We start from the raw sequence: 13,325 nt of genomic DNA, 5'->3' as shown, positions 1-13,325 counted from the left end.
CAGTCTACGGGGTTAAATGGGGACATATGAATATTTGACGCAACGCACTGTGACTGATCAAGGAGAAAATATTCAAGTCATGCAAGCAGGTTACGATCGAGACTAAGTTTGCTAAGTTTAAATATAATAAATTTACGACATACTTTGTCGAAGGCCTTGCCGAAGTCAAAGAAAACACAGTCTGCGAGTGAACCTTTGTCAAGTATAAGATGAATGCTGCGCGTAAAGGAAAGAAGTTGAGTTTCACAGGACAAGTTTCTTCAGAAACTATGTTGTGCTTTAGTGAAAAATGAATTATTGTCTAAGTGCTTTGCTTAATGTGAGTACAAAATATGCTCAAGGACCTTACAAGGAATGCTGGTGGGGGAAATGGGGTGGTAGTTGAGGGCCGAATTCTCGCCGCCGGACTTGCGAAGTAAGACTACCCTCCCGACCTTCCAATCTGCAGGGAGCTGATACGTGTCTAAAGATTGCTAAAAATTATTGGGGGTTAAACAGATGAATATACAAAAGTATTTTTCAGAAATTTTGAGGTAATCAAATCAGCACCAGGACTTGATGACAACTCGAGGCCTTTAATTAAATGTTCGACCGCAAGAGGTTCAATGATTGTAGAATTCATAGCTGGGTAATTGCAACACTCAAGAGTTGGAAGCACATGACCAGTAAATATGAGAAAGTTGTTACAGAATACAGAATTAAGTACATGGTTACATATATCACCGGGTACCGGTGAACCACTGGAACCATTTGGAACCATCTTGTGACTGCAGAGCCCAGTAGTATGAGCTTCGCTTTTTCGCTGCCATTCATACTTTGCAATAAGGCAAAGAAGTCATGACGCCTAAGAATGCTGGCGATTTTTATGCACTGCTGCTATTTGTGTGGAAGAAACTTCTTGAGGGATTCACGCTAGTAATGAAATGCGAATATTTCTCTTTCAGTCGACATTTTTCTCATCTGGAGTTTGCTCTTTGGTAGGGTTCTATGTGCAGTAACGTGCTGGTTCGTGTGACATCGCACACCACCTCTTGTCGGTCACACGTGCTTCTGAGATATTCACGAAGGCTACGTCTGCCATAAGCCCACTCCATAAAAGAGCTTAGTGTCAGGGGCTGCTATTACCTTCATACGGACGGATTAGCCTCAGACACGATCATGGTCGTTGCTATGCATACAGGCGCGAACACCTTACAGCTCGCCGAGCTCGCGCACTCTAAAATCACGCACCACCAAGCACTTTTTTTAGCCCAACACCCTTTCCTGTACACACTGCTTCCAGCCGGTCATTACGCTAATTAACATTCGATGACTCTCCTTTTACTCGCTGACTTTCAGCTTCAGATATTAAGTCTTTCAGATAAATTTTCACCGCTGCAAACTCTCGGACGGCGAGTTCATATTAAACGGCATCCTCAGGCCGCCAATAAGCCATATCTTCTAAGTGGCACTAAAATATGCGAGCCACTTCGTCACGAACCATGTCCAAATTTGCAAACAGGTGTCGGAAAGATTCTATCGGTGAAACTTTAAACATTTTCCCCATATCGCAAGGTGCAACCGTTTGAAGCATAAAACACAAATTGGAGAATGTGGCTTGCTATGCCTGATGCTTCGGCACTAAGCATATTATCTCACTAGTTGTCCAGGGACTCGAAAACACTTTACAGCGTCTCCGTGATAGCGATTAGGCGCAGTATGATTAAACACGGGGCTTTGCTCTCATAAGCAGAAGTAGGGCTATAAATCCCCGTACTACATTTGAGTAACTTCGACCATAGACACCCCAAGCACATCACATTATACCTCTTCTTATTTATTATGATTACTTTCTACGCAAACTCCAAGCATTCAAGGGCACAATTTACTTTTTGATTTGGTCTCTTCTTGGCTGCAAACACAACCCGTCACACGCTATGGTGGATGCAAATTCACTTATCGCTGTAACATTACACCCTAGCTCGGCGGCCGGCACGACGTGTTTTACCTAAGCAGTTATAAATATGGCGGCGTTCCACAACAGGCATTCTTCGATCACTGTATGGGTGACTCTCCTGCTTCGTAGTGGGATATTCGTGACGAGCTTCTCGCGAGCGTGACACTGATGTGGCGTGACAGTTTCTGTGGAGTATACTTCACAATCTTTTACATGGAGAATATTTCCATGAGCATTCGTTGACAAATAAATGGGCTTCATGAGGCATTCGTCGTTGACTAATAACCCGAGCGGCGTAGCCATGACAAAATTAATTTCCGAAAAAAATATACATAAAACCTGTACTGTTTTCTTTTTCGATTGCCATTGGAGGTATGTGATCCTATAATTTGCTTTCGGTCATATAATTTGGTTTTGTTGTTTTACCCATGCTGAACAAGCAATCGTAGAAATCTTTATGAGCCAGTATGGCTTTGGAAGTCTTACCCCCTGAATGTGAAAATGATTTCCCTGACAGAGACAATGCACGGAAGGCAAGTAAGCGTGTGAGAATGGCGCTACCAACTTATAAGCAATTCAGGCGCGTACTAGTATACGCTAAAATGAGGCGTGCCATAAATTGAAATCACGCCCGACGTATAGACGTCAACACTTTGAGGCACAGAAAAGACGCTCGTTTACATCGCCTCATTGCAGGCTCTCATAAAGTTCTTGCCACGTGTTTTTCAGCTATTGGATGTATTGGGTGAATGATCGCAATTCACATCGGCTACAACTAAACTGGAATGAGTCCAAACGCAACGGGCATACGTTCTGTTGCATCGGCAACACATCTTCCGTCGCCCAACATATACTCATGCTCAAATATATACAGTATAGTTTCTTTCGGTTTTTCATTTGCGTGAAAGAACCGATAATCTTAGTGCTCGAGTGCAGTAGTACATGGATAACCATACCTATTTTTAATATTTTTCACTTCGAGCTTTGTGAGTGTTCTTTATCAAAAGCTTCTGTACCTTCGTATACACATTGTATAGCACATTGCACTTGACCTTTACCTTTTTTCTTTCTTTTTTTACTAACTCGGAGGCGATCACGTAATTTCCATGCCTAAAAGAAAGACAGATGCGCACAGAATTGTATGGAATCAGTTCAATTGTATTTTCTCCGTCAGCTTTCGAGAAAAGTAACAGTAATTTCATCGAGACCATTGTGTCGTCACGGATGACGAAGAGCAACCGTGAGTTGCGTTTCGATTACCGCAATATTGTTACGGGGGAAAAGGTTTAAAATATATTTGCAGGATATTTAAATTGCGGCCACTGGTTTACAAAGCATACAAGATGGAAAACCAATCCGCGCGACATCGGAGAGCGTCGTCGTTTCCCATATCGAGCAGTGCTCAGTTTCCATATGACATGAAAATTTAGGATTCAGCATCAATGGAAATTCTGCGCAGTATTGGAGACAGTCTACACTGACAGCTAAGAAGACTGCTTCGAGCCCAGCCAATGCAGTGCATCTAAAACCGTCTCCCACATGAAACCACATTGTGTAGACTGGAACCACATAGAAACCGCAAATTATCGCTTTATTTAACACTTTGCGTGTTCTAATGTATGAAAAACACAATTTCGCTTACATCAGGTGGATTAAAAAGCGTGAATACGTTCTCCTGTGAGCAGGAAACCTTCGTGTCAAGTTTCCAAGACTTCTACTCAGCCGCCATCTTGCTTGGGCAGCAGAGTAGACTGCGACGTTCTTGACTCCGATGTCGCATTCGCGAAGCGGTCTCTGTTGCCGGCTTCGTCAGAATTGGAACGGGACTTAATATGGTCGCTGTCCGCGTAGCTGTCTATTTAGCCGTCTCCGGCAAGTATTGGAACACATGCAGCCAACATGGCAACCCACAACATTATGTTACATATTCATCGCCGTGTTCATAGGAAGGACATTGGCTATTATCACAGGGGAGACGGTTACTTTATCCACGCACATAGACATTTGTACGTACTTGCCGGCTCTTGACGTTTAGCCATAGCATTTAAACAAACATTGGTCTTTCGTGCTCGTAAGGCAAGAGTCTGCACTAATTACAGATTTGAAAAGCCACCGTGAAGCTGGACTGCCTTCGGGTCTGTGGTAGATGTAACTGATGTCGCAGTAACAAATAAAAATGCAGAGCTGACCAAGAGCAGACATGCATTGAGGAGCGTAAAAACTAGGGCACGAAAAACGCTTTTCAGATAGGCTCCGCATATCCAAAGTTTTGACAGAAGGCCAAAACTTCAACTCTGTAGCAGCAGCGCACATCGTAAATGCGTTCAAAGTTCCCCAGTTTTCTTCCGTTGCCAGGCGCGGTGCGTATTTCCAGATTACCACAAGTGGATTATGCGCTATAGGGTTTGCGCAAGAAGGGCGGAAAAGTTGGGGCGCACATGATACTTCGGCTTTACGCACTCAGCCATGCGTGAAACGTTGCCTGATTTGCCGCATCGGTAAGCCGGAACACGACCTATAAATACTATGCTATCTTTACATATTCGAAATCTTTACATGCTTCTAGGTAGATATAGATGTTGCAAAATCAGGTTGAGCTGTATTAAAGGACGCATCGCGAATGTGAAACAGGTATTACAAATCTACGACACTTCTACTATATGGTAACTATTTTTTTCCACTCACATTGCTTTGGAAATTCTTCGGTCACGCGGTACCTTGAAGACAACAAACAGGCGCGGAAACGCCAGTGGGTTTATTTCATTGTTTGAGGGGTATACCCCTAAACTGACATGGGACGAAAGAAATACACAATACGACGGGAAAAAAATTTCGAGGACGCTTAAGCTTCGCTTTTAAGAGTGGAACGCGATAGCATTCAAAGAACCCTGAATGCATGTCAGGCTTTTCGGCAACTCTAGTTTTCTTTTTTTCTCCACCTTCGACCCGGCGCGCCGCGGCCGTTTTACGCTGGCGAGGAGGCGAGCGCCATCTGGATGGTGTTTCCGCAAGTAACATACCTGGGCGCGCCGCTGTATGAATGCTAGAAATGCTGGAAAAGGGGTTTGTGCTTGAGTTTTCTCGTAACAGAATTAAGTTTTCTCGTATATTCAAATTACAATCCGGTGCAACCATGCCTGTAGGTTATGGGTAAGTCGTACTTCGCAATTTTTCTGACGTATTTTAGTTTGATAGATTCAATTAGTTCACCAGCGCCACTGATCCACGCGGAGGGCCTACGTGGTAGGGGTGGTTCGGGATTATTTTCTCCGGCTCCGACACCGACGCTGACGCCGGAATTTCATGCGACACGGGGCCCTTAACGCTCTCGCGTTAAAAGTGCTGCGCTCAGCGCTGTGTCCGTCGTATTTTATTTTTCTTTCGTCCCGCGTCAGTTCAGCGCTACTCGTGCAACCATAAACTCCCAACTTGCACAGTTTGCTTATGTTCTCAAGGGTTTACTTGGTTGGATCGGCTATGCTTTATTGGAGTCGTTGCTTCCATGCCCAGGGGGTCGCTTAGGTGCAATTCACAGCAATCAGTAACAAATTACGTATATCCACAAGGGTGGTTGAGTGGGTATTTGTTGTGATACTGAGTACAATGTCGAGGGTTCGATTCTCCTGCCGTAGCGGTGGCATTTGGATGAGGGAGAATTGCGAAAACGGTTGTGTACGTAAATTTAGGTGCCCCTTCAGCTACACCGAGTGCTCGAAATCAACGGCAACCCTCCGTTTCACGAAACGCCAAACTCTGCACTTCGTATTTAATTGCACGAATCAACCGAACTGCTTATCCGAGCCTTTCGTTTACTTTGTTGACTCGTGTACCGCGCATTCTAGCCTGAGCAACGCGCATTTCCCTGTGCTAAACCTCTGCTTATTATTTTCTATGTTTATTTTTGTCCACGGAAATGCCTCTTCTTTTTTTTTAGTCCGATAGTTGGAATGGAAACACAACATGTACCTTACAAATATTTCGTTTGACAGTCCATCGTTTCTCTTGCACCCTATAGCTTTGAATCGCGATGGGTGCGCCACATTTGGCATGTCCTCAGTGAGCCAAAAAAAAAAAGAAATACCCAGGCGTTTGCCGACTCAATACTTAAATCACCATCGTCTTGCGACGCTATTTGACGTCACGGCATTAAGCAAATTGCGTTCCATCGACCGTAGCGACGTACGGCCGGCCGCCGGCGTCGGCGCGCCGCCAGTCTCGAGAAAATTGACGAAGTCGGCGCATACCACGACATCGACGTGTGTGTGTGTGTGTGTGGGGGGGGGGGGGGGGGGTGCAGCTGCATGTATCGGTGCATCTGTGACGCCCGATGCCCTGGCAGTCGCGCCGGCACGGCGTCCCCTTTGCCGGTAAAATCCATGTTTGCCTTCTCCCGCACTTTCCTTTACTTCTTTTCTTGTTACGCCTACTAAAACGATAACGCCCGCACCTGGTTTTAGTTTAAAGAAGCTTACATGTTCGACACGGCTGAGTTGAGTTCAGAGTCGCGTTCCTGGAATATCTTAGTCTACTAAACGGCGTTCCTACATGCAGACGGGAGTTAGGTTGCGCTACACCTGTGCTAATCTCTACCTGCGTGCAGAGCTTCTTGTTTCGCGCAGACGACAATGCCAAATATTTGCTCTAAAGCGTGCACTGTTCACAAATTGCTTTATTGGCCATCAAAGAATAAAAACGTATGAATGTGCCAGGCAGCTTCGCTAAAAAGGGGCCTGAATGCCTGCCTGAAGTGACGTAAAGCTTAATCATGCGTGGGATACTTCCAGGCGAAAAAAAGTTGTTATATATTTAGCTAAACATGGCATGGCCGCCGCATTTGTGGCTACAGACGATACACCTTGTGTCCTTTCTTTTTTTCTGAACCAGCGTTTCTACTCATTGAGTCACATGCTCAGCTCGATAATCAGCTGGAGAGAGCCAGTGTGAGCCTGTACTTTCATTTTATAGAAAGTGTCACATATCATACGCAAGACTGGCAATTGTACAGGCGCCCTGCTCATGTTCTTCCAACTGTATACACTCACTGAGGATAGCCAACTATTTTGGCTGTGAGAGGATTCCAATGTGTGGCAAAATCTAAGAAAGACAGAAAGTGTTGGCATGTCGACCATTTGCGAGAGTGAACTTTTGTTCCATATTTAACTGCTTATCACCTGTTTTTGCCTTACGGCAGACGGAAACTGAAGAAGTATGAAATGTCTTGAAGATGGAGTTAACCATGAATAACTTCGGAGCGCGCAAACAAAGGACAAAAGTGAAGGGAAACGGCATGCACAAACTAGAGCTATGTCGCTTGTGTATGCCGTTTCTCTTCTGTTTCGTCTGCTGTTTCCGCGCTACGAGGTACCATTGTGTAATATCAAGGAGCCCGATTTCTGTTATACCATGAGATAAACGTTTCCTCTCGCAAAGGATGCTGGTGAAAATAACGCATACTTCGCACTCTTTGCGCGTATAAAGCATGCCTGAGAGCGAACGGGGCTCGATCTTCTAGTAGGCATTAAGAGAAAAAATGGAGCTGGGCAGGCGATGTAAAGTGTAGGCTGGATAACTGGTGTGCCACTAGAGTTACGGAATTGGTACCAAGAGAAGGGAATCCCAGTCGAGGACGGCAGAAAACTAGGTGGGGTGATGAAGCTAGAAAGTTTGCAGGCGCAGGTGGGAATCAGCTAGCGCAAGACAGGGGTTCTTGGAGATCGCAGGGAGAGGCCTTCGTCCTGCAGTGAACATAAATATAGGCTGATGATGATGGTGATGGTGAAATTATCCTTAAGATAAATCCGTAGCTGTAACACTGCGTGCTTGCACTGCAGTGTTACCGTGCTTTCGTTGCACGCGCATTCATTGTAGCATTGTGCAAGTACGAATGCTCTTTGCAATAAAAGTTGAATCAAAGTTTCTTCATATGAGCAAAATAGTCTTATTTTCGAGTCCTCTGAAAGCCCATATCCTTGATTATGCCTTCAAATATGTATGGAGAAGTGACGAAAATTAAAGAGGTTAGAAAAAAAAATCAAGCTTCGCTTCTCCGACCAATTGTTTACAAGAATTCTAGCCACGTGTTCGAGTGCGAAAAAGAAGTGACGTGTGCACAGGAGAGCCCTTCGTGCTAGGAATTTGAACTTCGATGAACTTTCTACACCACAACGACGCATGAAGTTGTGCGATCGTCCGATCTCGTGTCATCCCTTGTTGATTTTTTTTTTACGTTTGTAACTTTTCTTTTCATTTTTTTTCCTGGCTTTCCTAAATATGGCTTTACGAAAACAAGCCGCTGGAGCAAGATATGCCGAAATTCCGGGAACTCCTGCAGCAAGCACCATGCTCCGAGCGCTTGTACTATACGCCCACGCATTCCTCGTTTTACGTATGCAGTGTCGGCCGTATTCGTGCACGGTACTCACCGTTTGGCCGGATGGTCGTAGGATGGATGCAGCAGCTGCTTTCGCGAGGACTGTGTGGCGCCGGCCTGCCCTTCTCTTTTTTTTCTCTTCTGGATAAGCAACGGCTCTTCAGAGATGACCAGCTACGTGATCGGTAGGGCGCCTGCAGAGTGTCCGCGAAGGGCACGAAGAGGCCAGCGAGAAGACCACATGGCGCCTAGTGCAACGAGACCGGCATCGAGGCGCCCAACATCCGGTCATGTCCAAACAGCTCCTGCAGCAATGCGGCAAAGAGAGAGAGAGAGAAAAGGCAGATTGCATACGTTTCTTTCGTAGAAATTCCGGTGTTTTATTAACTTCGTAGGAATCTTTATAAAAACAGCGGCGCCATACCAAGTGCAAGACGTAAGCTCTAGTGAAGGAAATCAAGTGGCTTCGGGCAGGTTAACTGCTTTCACCAATGTAGATTTTCATTAACGACGGAGTAAAAAATACCAGCACAGCTCAATAACAATGTTTGCAGGGGCGACATAGTCGTTTCAATAGCGACGGTACAAAGGCAGGAATGCAAATAGAAGAAACTAAAGAAAAGGAAAAGGAAGACAAATATACAAGGTGTTTAATGCTATACAGGGAGGGAGAGTGGTAATGAAAGACAGGGAAGTTAACCGGACGCGAGTCACGTTGGCTACCCTCCACTAGGGGAGAGTTATAGGGAGGAAAAGAAAGACAGAGAGAGAAAGAGCACCAACGGCGCACATTTGAATGAGTGCACCAAGTCTACAAACGGTCGCAGAATCCTGTCGACTTCGAATACTGTTACGAATCCTTCGTTGCTTTCTGTGCCGGTGACGCGCACGTCCTTGGTCCAAAAATCGAGGTTTTGAACCGCCTTTTGAGTCTAGTCGGTTTACTGCTGTCTGCAGAGGGTGGCACTGGGCGTCATAACGAGAACAAAAGCACAGGAGGAGTTCAATATTGTCTTCGATGAAGCAGGAGTCACACGTATAGTGTGAGTCATACTTCTAATGCGGATCGAATATGCTGTCTTGCTTGCAATCCCGATTCAGAAGCATTTTTCGAAAATCGCTAGTGGTAGATAGCACTACTCAAATCTGTGAACTGGATTGCTCAAAAGGGTGGACAATACTTGAACCACAAACTGACATGAACAATTGACCATAGTTAAAGAAAATCCACTAAATAAGTGTTATCTGATTACTTTACGTCCCACATTGCCATTTGCGAATTGTAGCCGACGGGTCGGCAAGGCATATCCAGTTAGAATGAATTCTAAGCATCAAACCGGTTTTTATCGTATGCGTCGTTACACTGTTCTTCCACAATATTTTAATAAAACGCCGTTTTATTTATTTATTTATTTATTTATTTATTTATATTATTTATTTATTTATTTATTTATCTATTTCTTTATTTCTATACATGACCCCCGAGATTAGGCGGCGATTGCTGGTGCTCATGGCCCGCTGAAAAATGTTGCAGGCGAGGTGCTAGGACTTGCGTCATATCCGCAAACCACGAAGCACGCGCGTCATCAGTTTAGGCGCTATTTAAATGCCCTTATTAAGAAACCAGAATTAGGGAAGCCGAGGGTCTAGATTTTTGGCAATCACGACCGCATAAATCCAACAGGCAATGAAGCCAATGAAAGCATAAGGTAATCAGCTGTGGTTCAAATTCAAATCTATAAAATAATGAGGAAAAGGGAAAGTGAAAATGGAAGAAAAGATAACTTGTCGCTGGTGGGGACCGAATCTGCAACCTTCGCATTACATCGTGGGTTCGTTGCCCCCCGGGGCGACAAGTTAGTTTTTCGTTCTCTTTCATTTTTCCTTTCCCTCATTATTTTCTACATGCGAATTTCAACCACAGCTAATTACTGTATAAGAATAATTACTGTAAGTCGCACTGTATACGATGTGCGACTGTCCTCAAGTGGAAGTGTCAATTGAATTTCTATGTGGCCCATAAGGTTACTTCGCACTAAAATCCACAACCGACAAAAGAGGCCTCCCAGTTGCTTAATATCATTTTCCTTTCCTTAATGAGTTGGGTAAAGGGGAGGAGGGAAGTGCAATGCGCTTCCGAATGTCGTTGCCATGGCCCCACTCCCTACAGGGAAGCACGAATAGTGCCTCCCTCCTCCATGAGCTCTATTCTTCGTATTATTTTGCGCAATGCTAAATTGCGAAACACTCATTACCTGCGCAAAGACGCTTGCGCTGTTCATTTTATTCCCTCGCATTCCTTCCGCACTTTCTTCAGGCAGCGCAAGAGCACTGAATTCTTTAGACAGCTTCATACGTTCTTTCATTGCACGAAAAAAAAAAAAAGAAGTACTATGGAGTTCTGTGATCTATGCAGAAAATTGTTCTGTGCAAAATAACGTGTGGCATCCGAGAACTTTGGGCGCCTATTTCCGTTTCACTACTCATATTTCACCCACCCAATCTCTTTAACCCATTTTCTCTTTCTCCGTGCAGGCTGCAAAACTGAACCTTCTTGCTGGTTAATCTGCCGGCCTTACTTTTCTTTCTTTCTCGCTATCATTTCCTGGAGAGACTTTTTCCCATAGCTTTCATTTTCTTCAGAATTCGGCTCGGAAAGGTAATGTACGCTGAGTGAAATGTTATTAAGTTTTAACTATCAAAAACAAGAAAGAAAACTTGTAGGACGCTTAAGGTGGCGGTCCCACTCCGGTGGCACGAGCCCCCCGTTTTCCGTGCTTTTGGAGCAACCGTGGCGGCTCTTCTACTTAGGATATAAAGTTGTCGTATATACCATAAAAAGCTTACTTCTTGTAGATTCCCACTATGTATAATATAAAGAAATTGATTACTGTGATTTAGAAATGAATGTTCAAGAACAAGCATGAGATACATATTTTTTTCGAACCGTGTCTCAGTTTTGACCATATTTAGAAGAAACCACCGCATTTACTGCATTGCGGCTTGCTCTGTAGCTTTGGGAGATATTTATCTATTTCCTAGACGCAGCAAAATAATGTTCAATTTTTACTTTTTGGATAATTTGCTTTTGAAGATTGCGAAATATCGCAATCTTCTATTGTAAACAGCCCGGCAAGTAGAGGTTTAAGGAAGCTAAATATTGGATAAATTAGAGCTCAAGGAATTTCCATTTAGGACGCAAAATTTCATTTTGCGAGGGTGCAACCGCACGAGGGTGCAAACCGCACCCTCGTAGCTCTACTACCTTCCCGCAAAAATGGGCAAAAGTATAACAAGAATTCTAAAAATTGCGTAATTCTGGTCGCATTATTGAGAAAACTAATAAAGTTCAATGAATGAAATTGTGCGTCCTAAATGGAAATTCTTCGAACTCTAATTTATCCAAAATTTAGCTTCCATGAGCGTGCAGTTACCGGGCTGTTTACAACAGAAGATTGCGATATTTGGCAATGTTCAAACGCAAATTATCCTAAAAGTAAAAAATTGAACATTATTTAGCTGCTTCTAGAAAATAGATAAATATGTCCTAAAGCTACAAAGTAAGCCGCAATGCAGTAAATTCGGTAGTTTCTTCTAAATATGGTAAAAACTGAGACACAGTTTGAAAAAAAAAACATGTATCTCATGCTTGTTCTTGAACATTTATTTCTAAATCGCAATAATCAATTTCTTTAAATTATATATAGTTGGAATCTACAACAATTAAGCTTCTTTAGGGTATATACGACAACTTTATATCCTAAGTAGAAGAGCCGCTACGGTTGCTCCAAAAGTACTGAAAACGGGGGGCTCGTGCCGCCGGAGTGGGACCGCAACCTTATATGAGTGGAATGCGATAGCATTCGAAGATTCTTGACTGCTTCGGATGCTTCCCGGCAACTGCAGCTTATGCAGCCGTAATGTTTACCGGGAAACACTGGCGGCGAACACTATGCACCAAGGCGAGCTTTGGGGTAAAACGCGGCTTCTTGCGTGGGCCGATCCCGCAGGTAGTGCACTGCTGCGCCCAAAAAAAAAATCATTTTCAGGTTTCTGTTATTGTTTCGCCCTTTTCATATTTTAGTCTGAGAAGATTTAACATAAATGATAGGCGCTGTCGGTGTTTTGTTCCATGACATTTGTTTGTGGGATGTCATTCCTAAAATTCCAAGGAATAACTTTGTCAAGAATTAGACAATTAAGGTAGAAGCAACTTTAGTGATAGAATGGTGTGACAATATAACCCACATATACCGCATGTCATATAGCAAGGCGTAGCATATACAAATACCTAAATATATACGGCAACTTTCGCTTACAGGGACGCCTAACGCCGGCGACGGCTCCGACGCCGGATGTTCTGCGACACGGGCCCCTTAACGCTATCGCGTGAAAATAATTAAGGAGATATCTAACGTGGTGTCGCTAGCATTAGACACTGGCAGCCTAGTCGTTTGTCAGAACACGTTTTGTGATAATGTCACGGCGCTCAAGTGTGCTTTGCTTTGCAAGTCTGAAGAAGCTGACTGGTGACAGATGGAGTTTTCTTTGAATCTCCACTAGGTGTTAATGCAAAAACAGAAGCATTTCCTTTTTCTGTCTTCTAAACTACTCTAGCTACAGTCGGTAGCTCCTATAACATAAGTCTGTGCTTAAGATTGTGAAATCGTAAAGTACAAATGTTCAATAATTCTAAGATGCAATTAATTGCTCATGTTTGCAGCATTTGTCCCACATATGCGTGCAAAATATAACGGGTGATAATGGACCAAAAGCACTCTCTTAAAATAGTTGCTGATCCAGAGAGCTTCAGCGCTTATGGGCAATGTCAAAGCTGAATTATTGCGATCATTCATGTGTACACGCTACAACACACATTATTCTGCAGTTGTATGCAATAAAGGAAATAAAGACGTTCGATCTTCAAAAGGTATCTGCAATAAGCTAAGTCGTTGTTCACCACATAAAAGAAAACCTATTGTGAATACATGGAAGTCAGAAATATCCCAAGGAAGACCA

The 13,325-nt window shown here is 43.8% G+C and overlaps 1 protein-coding gene across 1 annotated transcript in view; it reads right to left on the bottom strand.

Annotated features, from left to right (window-relative positions):
• Positions 1–13,325, bottom strand: part of LOC119441750 (calcitonin gene-related peptide type 1 receptor-like) — a 152,705-nt gene that overhangs the window by 56,279 nt on the left and 83,101 nt on the right. Inside the window, exon 2 of the mRNA XM_037706360.2 lies at positions 8,359–8,611. The gene's annotated coding sequence lies outside the window, so the exon portion shown is untranslated. The remainder of the gene's footprint in view (positions 1–8,358; positions 8,612–13,325) is intronic.

The sequence above is a fragment of the Dermacentor silvarum genome, chromosome 2, assembly GCF_013339745.2.
Source record: "Dermacentor silvarum isolate Dsil-2018 chromosome 2, BIME_Dsil_1.4, whole genome shotgun sequence".
Taxonomy (NCBI): domain Eukaryota; kingdom Metazoa; phylum Arthropoda; class Arachnida; order Ixodida; family Ixodidae; genus Dermacentor; species Dermacentor silvarum.
This window is presented reverse-complemented; position numbering and strand designations above follow the sequence as displayed.